Source organism: Mus caroli, unplaced genomic scaffold, assembly GCF_978045245.1.
Source record: "Mus caroli unplaced genomic scaffold, Mus_caroli_1 scaffold_11, whole genome shotgun sequence".
NCBI lineage: Eukaryota > Metazoa > Chordata > Mammalia > Rodentia > Muridae > Mus > Mus caroli.
This window is the reverse complement of record NW_028227266.1, coordinates 34034384-34044934: the sequence shown is the minus strand read 5'-3', so window position 1 is coordinate 34044934 and position 10551 is coordinate 34034384.

Below are 10551 nucleotides of genomic sequence, written 5' to 3'. Positions count from 1 at the left end.
CAAGTCCTTAAAGAAAAACAGGAAAACACAACCAAACAGGTAGAAGTCCTTAAAGAAAAACAGGAAAACACATCCAAACAGGTGATGGAAATGAACAAAACCATAATAGACCTAAAAAGGGAAATAGACACAATAAAGAAAACCCAAAGTGAGGCAACGCTGGAGATAGAGACCCTAGGAAAGAAATCTGGAACCATAGATGGGAGCATCAGCAACAGAATACAAGAGATGGAAGAGAGAATCTCAGGTGCAGAAGATTCCATAGAGAACATCGGCACAACAATCAAAGAAAATACAAAACGCAAAAGGATCCTAACTCAAAACATCCAGGAAATCCAGGACACAATGAGAAGACCAAACCTATGGATAATAGGAGTGGATGAGAATGAAGATTATCAACTCAAAGGGCCAGCAAACATCTTCAACAAAATTATAGAAGAAAACTTCCCAAATCTAAAGAAAGAAATGCCCAAGATCGTACAAGAAGCCTACAGAACTCCAAATAGACTGGAGCAGAAAAGAAATTCCTCCCAACACATAATAATCAGAACAACAAATGCACTAAATAAAAATAGAATACTAAAAGCAGTAAGAGAAAAAGGTCAAGTAACATATAAAGGCAAGCCTATCAGAATTACACCAGATTTTTCACCAGAGACTATGAAAGCCAGAAGATCCTGGACAGATGTTATACAGACACTAAAAGAACACAAATTCCAGCCCAGGCTACTATACCCAGCCAAACTCTCAATTAACATAGATGGAGAAACCAAAGTATTCCACGACAAAACCAAATTCACACATTATCTCTACACGAATCCAGCCCTTCAAAGAATAATAACAGAAAAAAACCAATACAAGGACGGGAACCACACCCTAGAAAAAACAAGAAGGTAATCCCTCAACAAACCTAAAAGAAGACAGCCACAAGAACAGAATGCCAACTTTAACAACAAAAATAACAGGAAGCAACAATTACTTTTCCTTAATATCTCTTAATATCAATGGACTCAACTCCCCAATAAAAAGACTAAGACTAACAAACTGGCTACACAAACAAGACCAAACATTTTTCTGCTTACAGGAAACTCATCTCAGAGAAAAAGATAGACACAACCTCAGAATGAAAGGCTGGAAAACAATTTTCCAAGCAAATGGTATGAAGAAACAAGCTGGAGTAGCCATTCTAATATCTGATAAGATTGACTTCCAACCCAAAGTCATCAAAAAAGACAGGGAGGGGCACTTCATACTCATCAAAGGTAAAATCCTCCAAGAGGAACTATCAATCCTGAATATCTATGCTCCAAATACAAAGGCAGCCACATTCATTAAAGAAACTTTAGTAAATCTCAAAGCACACATTTCACCTCATACAATAATAGTGGGAGACTTCAACACACCACTTTCACCAATGGACAGATCATGGAAACAGAAACTAAACAGGGACACAGTGAAACTAACAGAAGTTATGAATCAAATGGATCTGGCAGATATCTACAGAACATTCTATCCTAAAACAAAAGGATATACCTTCTTCTCAGCACCTCATGGTACCTTCTCCAAAATTGACCACATAATTGGTCACAAAACAGGCCTCAACAGATACAAAAATATTGAAATTGTCCCATGCATCCTATCAGATCACCATGGACTAAGGCTGATCTTCAATAACAAAATAAATAATAGAAAGCCAACCTTCACGTGGAAACTGAACAACACTCTTCTCAATGATACCTTGGTCAAGGAAGGAATAAAGAAAGAAATTAAGGACTTTTTAGAGTTCAATGAAAATGAAGCCACAACATACCCAAACTTATGGGACGCAATGAAAGCATTTCTAAGAGGAAAACTCATAGCTCTGAGTGCCTCCAAAAAGAAACTAGAGAGAGCACACATTAGCAGCTTGACAACACACCTAAAAGCACTAGAACAAAAGGAAGCAAATTCACCCAAGAGGAGTAGACGGCAGGAAATAATCAAACTCAGGGGCGAAATCAACCAAGTGGAAACAAGAAGAACTATTCAAAGAATCAACCAATCAAGGAGCTGGTTCTTTGAGAAAATCAACAAGATAGATAAACCCTTAGCCAGACTCACTAGAGGGCACAGGGAAAGCATTCTAATTAACAAAATCAGAAATGAAAAAGGAGACATAACAACAGATCCTGAAGACATCCAAAACATCATCGGTTCCTTCTACAAAAAGCTATACTCAACAAAACTGGAGAACCTGGATGAAATGGAGAAGTTTCTAGACAGATACCAGGTACCAAAGTTGAATCAAGATCAGGTTAATGATCTAAACAGCCCTATATCCCCCAAAGAAATAGAAGCAGTCATTAATAGTTTCCCAACCAAAAAAAGCCCAGGACCAGATGGGTTTAGTGCAGAGTTCTATCAGACCTTCAAAGAAGATCTAATCCCAGTTCTTCACAAACTATTCCACAAAATAGAAACAGAAGGTACTCTACCCAACTCATTCTATGAAGCCACAATTACTCTGATACCTAAACCACAAAAAGACCCAACAAAGATAGAAAACTTCAGACCAATATCCCTTATGAATATTGATGCAAAAATCCTCAATAAAGTTCTTTCTAACCGAATCCAAGAACACATCAAAACAATCATCCATCCTGACCAAGTAGGTTTCATCCCAGGGATGCAGGGATGGTTCAATATATGGAAATCCATCAACGTAATTCAGTATATAAACAAACTCAAAGACAAAAACCACATGATCATCTCATTAGATGCGGAAAAAGAATTTGACAAGATCCAACACCCATTCATGATAAAAGTCTTGGAAAGATCAGGAATTCAAGGCCCATACCTAAACATGATAAAAGCAATCTACAGCAAACCAGTACCCAACATCAAAGTAAATGGTGAGAAGCTTGAAGTAATCCCTCTAAAATCAGGGACCAGACAAGGCTGTCCACTTTCTCCATACCTATTCAACATCGTACTTGAAGTCCTAGCCAGAGCAATTGGACAACAAAAGGAGATCAAAGGGATACAAATTGGAAAAGATGAAGTCAAAATATCACTTTTTGCAGATGATATGAGAGTATATATAAGTGACCCTAAAAATTCCACCAGAGAACTCCTAAACCTGATAAACAGCTTCGGTGAAGTAGCTGGATATAAAGTTAACTCAAACAAATCAATGGCCTTTCTCTACACAAAGAATAAACAGGCTGAGAAAGAAATCAGGGAAACAACACCCTTCTCAATAGTCACAAATAATATAAAATATCTTGGCGTGACTCTAACTAAGGAAGTGAAAGATCTGTATAATAAAAACTTCAAGTCTCTGAAGAAAGAAATTATAGAAGATCTCAGAAGATGGAAAGATCTCCCATGGTCATGGATTGGCAGGATCAGCATTGTAAAAATGGCTATCTTGCCAAAAGCAATCAACAGAGTCAATGCAATCCCCATCAAAATTCCAACTCAATTCTTTAACGAATTAGAAAGTGCAATCTGCAAATTCATCTGGAATAACAAAAAACCTAGGATAGCAAAAACTCTTCTCAAGGATAAAAGAACCTCTGGTGGAATCACCATGCCTGACCTAAAGCTTTACTACAGAGCAATTGTGATAAAAACTGCATGGTACTGGTATAGTGAAAGACAAGTAGACCAGTGGAATAGAATTGAAGACCCAGAAATGAACCCACACACCTACGGTCACTTAATCTTTGACAAGGAGCTAAAACCATCCAGTGGAAGAAAGACAGCATTTTCAACAAATGGTGCTGGCACAACTGGTGGTTATCATGTAGAAGAATGCGAATCGATCCATTCCTATCTCCTTGTACTAAGGTCAAATCTAAGTGGATCAAGGAACTTCACATAAAACCAGAGACACTGAAACTTATAGAGGAGAAAGTGGGGAAAAGCCTTGAAGATATGGGCACAGGGGAAAAATTCCTGAATAGAACAGCAATGGCTTGTACTGTAAGATCGAGAATTGACAAGTGGGACCTCATGAAACTGCAAAGCTTCTGCAAGGCAAAAGACACCATCAATAAGACAAAAAAAAAACACCAACAGATTGGGAAAGGATCTTTACCTATCCTAAATCAGATAAGGGACTAATATCCAATATATATAAAGAACTCAAGAAGGTGGACTCCAGAAAATCAAATAACCCCATTAAAAAATGGGGCTCAGAACTGAACAAAGAATTCTCACCCGAGGAATACCGAATGGCAGAGAAGCACCTGAAAAAATGTTCAACATCCTTAATCATCAGGGAAATACAAATCAAAACAACCCTGAGATTCCATCTCACACCAGTCAGAATGGCTAAGATCAAAATTTCAGGTGACAGCAGATGCTAGCGAGGATGTGGAGAAAGAGGAACACTCCTCCATTTTTGGTGGGATTGCAAGCTTGTACAACCACTCTGGAAATCAGTCTGGCGGTGCCTCAGAAAATTGAACATAGTACTACCGGAGGATCCAGCAATACCTCTCCTGGGCATATATCCATAAGATGTCCCAACCGGTAAGAAGGACACATGCTCCACTATGTTCATAGCAGCCTTATTTATAATAGCCAGAATCTGGAAAGAACCTAGATGCCCCTCAACAGAGGAATGGATACAAAAAATATGGTACATTTACACAATGGAGTACTACTCAGCTATTAAAAAGAATGAATTTATGAAATTCCTAGCCAAATGGATGGACCTGGAGGGCATCATCTTGAGTGAGGTAACACAATCACAAAGGAACTCACACAATATGTATTCACTGATAAGTGGATATTAGCCCAAAACTTATGATACCCAAGATATAAGATACAATTTGCTAAACGCATGAAACTCAAGAAGAATGAAGACCAAAGTGTGGACACTGTGCCCCTTCTTAGAATTGGGAACAAAACACCCATGAAAGGAGTTACAGAGACAAAGTTTGGAGCTGTGAGGAAAGGATGGACCATCTAGAGACTGCCATATCCAGGGGTCCATCCCATAATCAGCTTCCAAACTCTGACACCTTTGCATACACTAGCAAGATTTTGCTGAAAGGACCCAGATATAGCTGTGTCTTGTGAGACTATGCTGGGGCCTAGCAAACACAGAAGTGGATGCTCACAGTCACCTATTGGATGGATCACAGGGCTCCCAATGGAGAAGCTAGAGAAAGTACCCAAGGAGCTAAAGGGTTCTGCAACCCTGTAGTTGGAACAACATGATGAACTAACCAGTACCCCGGAGCTCTTGTCTCTAGCTGCATATGTATCGAAAGATGGCCTAGTCGGCCATCACTGGAAAGAGAGGCCCATTGGACTTGCAAACTTTATATGCCCCAATACAGGGGAATGCCAGGGCCAAAAGAATGGGAATGAGTGGGTAGGGAAGTGGGGGGGGGTGTATGGGGGCCTTTTGGGATAGCATTGGAAATGTAATTGAGGAAAATACGTAATAAAAAGTAAATGAATAATAAAAAAAGAAGAATATGAAAAATAAATCTATAAAAGCAAAAAAAAATAAAGTTTCCTTCCTCTCTTAAAAAAAAAAAAAGAAATTAAAGAAGATCTCAGAAGATGGAAAGATCTCCCATGCTCATGGATTGGCAGGATCAACATTGTAAAAATGGCTATCTTGCCAAAAGCAATCTACAGAGTCAATGCAATCCCCATCAAAATTCCAACTCAATTCTTCAACGAATTAGAAAGAGCAATCTGCAAATTCATCTGGAATAACTAAAAACCTAGGATAGCAAAAACTCTTCTCAAGGATAAAAGTACCTCTGGTGGAATCACCATTCCTGACCTAAAGCTTTACTACAGAGCAATTGTGATAAAAACTGCATGGTACTGGTATAGTGAAAGACAAGTAGACCAATGGAATAGAATTGAAAACCCAGAAATGAACCCACACACCTACGGTCACTTGATCTTTGACAAGGGAGCTAAAACCATCCAGTGGAAGAAAGACAGCATTTTCAACAAATGGTGCTGGCACAACTGGTGGTTATCATGTAGAAGAATGCGAATCGATCCATTCCTATCTCCTTGTACTAAGGTCAAATCTAAGTGGATCAAGGAACTTCACATAAAACCAGAGACACTGAAACTTATAGAGGAGAAAGTGGGGAAAAGCCTTGAAGATATGGGCACAGGGGAAAAATTCCTGAATAGAACAGCAATGGCTTGTGCTGTAAGATCGAGAATTGACAAGTGGGACCTCATGAAACTGCAAAGCTTCTGCAAGGCAAAAGACACCATCAATAAGACAACAAAAAAAAAACACCAACAGATTGGGAAAGGATCTTTACCTATCTTACTTAAATCAGATAGGGGACTAATATCCAATATATATAAAGATCTCAAGAGGGTAGACTCCAGAAAATCAAATAACCCCATTTAAAAAATGTGGCTCAGAGCTAAACAAAGAATTCTCACCTGAGGAATACCGAATGGCTGAGAAGCACCTGAAAAAATGTTCAACATCCTTAATCATCAGAGAAATGCAAATCAAAACAATCCTCAGATTCCATCTCACACCAGTCAGAATGGCTAAGATCAAAAATTCATGTGACAGCAGATGCTAGTGAGAATGTGGAGAAAGAGGAACACTCCTCCATTGTTGGTGGGATTGCAAGCTTGTACAACCACTCTGGAAATCAGTCTGTCAGTTCCTCAGAAAATTGGACCTAGTACTACCGAAGGATCCCGCAATACCTCTCCTGGGCATATATCCATAAGATGTCCCAACCGGTAAGAAGGACACATGCTCCACTATGTTCATAACAGCCTTATTTATAATAGCCAGAAGCTGGAAAGAACCCAGATGCCCCTCAACAGAGGAATGGATACAAAAAATGTGGTACATTTACACAATGGAGTACTACTCAGCTATTAAAAAGAATGAATTTATGAAATTCCTAGCCAAATGGTTGGACCTGGAGGGCATCATCCTGAGTGAGGTAACACAATCCCAAAAGAACTCAAATGATATGTACTCACTGATAAGTGGATATTAGCCCAGAAACTTAGTATATCGAGATATAAGATACAATTTGCAAAACACATGAAACTGAAGAAGAACGAAGACCAAAGTGTGGACACTTTGCCCCTTCTTAGAATTGGAAACCATCACCCATGGAAGGAGTTACAGAGACAAAGTTTGGAGCTGAGACAAAAGGATGGACCATCTAGAGACTGCCATATCCAGGTATCCATCCCATAATTAGCCTCCAAACGATGACACTATTGCATACATTAGCAAGCGTTTGCGGAAAGGACCCTCATATAGCTGTCTCTTGTGAGACAAGGCCGGGGCCTGGCAAACACAGAAGTGGATGCTCACAGTCAGCTATTGGATGGATCACAGGGCCCCCAATGGAGGAGTTAGAGAAAGTATCCAAGGAGCTAAAGAGATCTGCAACCCTGTAGGTGCAACAACATTATGAACTAACCAGTACCTCGGAGCTCTTGACTCTAGCTGCATATGTATCAAAACATGGCCTAGTCGGCCATCACTGGAAAGAGAGGCCCATTGGACATGCAAACTTTATATGCCCCAGTACAGGGGAAAGCCAGGGCCAAAAAATGGGAATGGGTGGGTAGGGAAGTGGGGGGGGGGGCTATGGGGGACTTTTGGGATAGCATTGGAAATGTAATTTAGAAAAATACGTAATAAAAATATTTAAAAATATTTCATTTTATATTTAATTAATAGATAAGTGTACATCTTTGTGGACTATAATGTGATTAATTTAGATATATGTAGATACATAGACAAAATACAGTGGTCAATTCTGAGTAATTAGCATTTCCATCTTAAAGAGTTCTCACATCTGTGTTGAGAAACTTCAAACTCCTGTTTGTTAGAACTCTATAAAATTGGGGCAGCTGCTTTGGCTCAGTAGATGAAGGTGTTTGCAGCCAAGACTGACAATTGAGTTTGAACCCCAAAACCCACATGGTAGAAACACATGTTCATGCGCGCGCGCGCGCGCGCGCGCGCGCACACACACACACACACACACACACACACACACACAGCCACTTATCTCGCCCACATACAAATGAATAAGTGTAGTTTTTTATATGCAGAGGTCTAGCTTCAGCTCTGTGGGAGAACTCTTGTCTAGCATGTGCAAAGTCTTAGATCTGACATCCTGACCTCATCTACAAATGAACAAATGGATATGTGCATGGGTGAAGCAGTTCTACTGTATTCTATGATACTTGAACTTAATTCTCCTATGTCATCCCCCTAATTCCAATTACATTCTCCTAATGTGAATGCATTTTGATACTCGCCCAACTCCTACCATGTAATTGTGAAAAAATCATTTGAAACTTATTTCTTGTTGTATATATGTTTTTGTGATTGGGGAGGGGTAGACATGACACAGAACACATATACAGAGGTCAGAGGGCTACTGTAAAGTTGGTTCTCTCCTTATACCTTTATGTGAGTTTCCAGGGATTAAACTCAGGTCTCTAGGCTTATATGACAAGCTCCCTTATCCACTGAGCCATCTCTCCTGTCCCAACAGCTTTTTAAAAATTATTTTATTTTTATGTCTATGTATGTATTTGTGTCTCTCTGTGTGTGCACATATGTGCAGGTGCTCAAGAGACCAGGAGAGGACGTTGGCTCTCCTAGAGCAGGAGTTAGAAGTCTTTGTGAGCCTTGCGACATGGGTGCTAAGAACTAAATTTGAGGTTTTGGTAAGAGCAACAAACACTCATAAGCATCAAGCATTCCTGACTACAGAGCCAGCCCTCTGGCTGTCTGAACAGTTTTTGGAATGAGTATATTTTATTCAGAGTTTTGCCATTATGAAAATTATGAAAAACTCTTTCTTTTATCAGCAATAAATAAAACATGATGATTACTCAAATCAAAACCAAAACAAACAAAAACAGTTACTTGTTACCAGAATCAAAGATCTGGGTTGCCAGACACTCAAAATTATCAAATTTGGGAAAAGAGAATTGGTAGGAAAAAAAAGTCACATGGATACAAAATTGGCACAGATGTTGGTCCAGCTTCTCAGAACTCTAGCAAGAGGCTCAGGAGCCTGAAGGGCTGTGATGGCTGGAGGAAGGAGGGTCAGTGAGGCTGTAGATGGAGTGGGTAGGTCTTCCTGAGGCAGAACATGAAAATAGACAAGAGACCTGGGCTTTCAGTGGCTCCTGCTGAGGAAGCAGGCTACAAAGGCCATTTGGGTTAGGTGACTAAATACAGATTTGGCAGATAATGCCTTTACCATACGGACAGCTTGACAGCCAGGGGGTTAGGAATGTCAGGAAGTCAAAAGAGACAGAGGCTGAAGGCCTACTTCAAGGCAGCCTTTGTCACATTACTGTACCTTCTAGGTTTCATGTCAACTTGACACAGCTAGAATTATTGGAGAGGAGGGGTCCTCAATTAATAATTTGCCTCCATAAGATTGGGCTGTAGGCAGGCCTGTATGGCATTTCCTTAATTAGTAATTGAGGGGTGAGGGCCCAGCTCATTGTGGGCTTGGGGTGCTATAAGGAGTAAACCAGTAAGCAGCATTGCTCCGTGACCTCTACATCAGCTCCTGCCCACAGATTCCTGCCCTGCCTGAATTCCTATCCTGATTTCCTTGGTTGATAGAAGTGTAAGCAAAACAAGCACTTTCCTCTTCAACTTGCTTTTGGTGGTCTACAGAGTGAGTTCCAGGACAGCCAGGGCTACAGAAAGAAACCCTGTCTTGACAAAAAAAGAAAAGAAGAAAAGCAACTATTACTAAGACAGTTACCCTCTGACCTAGAAATTCTATTATTGGGTAAGCATACACCCATGACAAATGAAAGTGCATGTCAGCATTAAAACTCATACTGAAAGCCAGGTGTAGTGCTTGTGCTTATAATCCTGTTACTTGGTAGTTCAAAGCTAGAGGGTATCTAGAGGCCAGCCTGGGCTATATACTGAGTTCAAGGCTAGCCTGGGCTACTGAGTAAGAGATTCCATCTCAGAAAAAGAGAGAGGACAAATAGTCACCAACAGTTATTAAATTGACAAGGAAAATGTGGTATATTTAAATTAAAATAGTATCCAATCATAAAAATGAATTAAGTACAAACACATACTACAACACAGACAAACCTTGAAAAACAGTAATGTAAGTGAAAGAAATCAGACACAAAAGTCTTATTCTATTATTCCATGATATGAAATATCTAGAATAAAAAAAGAATAGAATCTGGGCATGGTAGCATGAAGTTGTAGTCCCAGACCTGAGGGTGGGGCTGACACAGGAGGATCTAGGGCTTAGGGTCAGTCTGGGCAATGTCACATGATCATGTCTTAAAACAACATGGGGATGAGACAACGCTATAGGAAGTAAAAAAGACTAAAGTTCATTTTATAGTGTATGAAAATATTGAAGAATAAAATGTAAACAAATAAAACAACAACAACAAAAAGAGGTTAGAACCACTCAGTGTCAAGGAACTTGCCTAAACGTGCACAAGACTCTGAGTCCAATCCTCAACATTGCAAAAAAAAAAAAAAACAGTAAAATTAGGCAAAACCAGAACACTAAC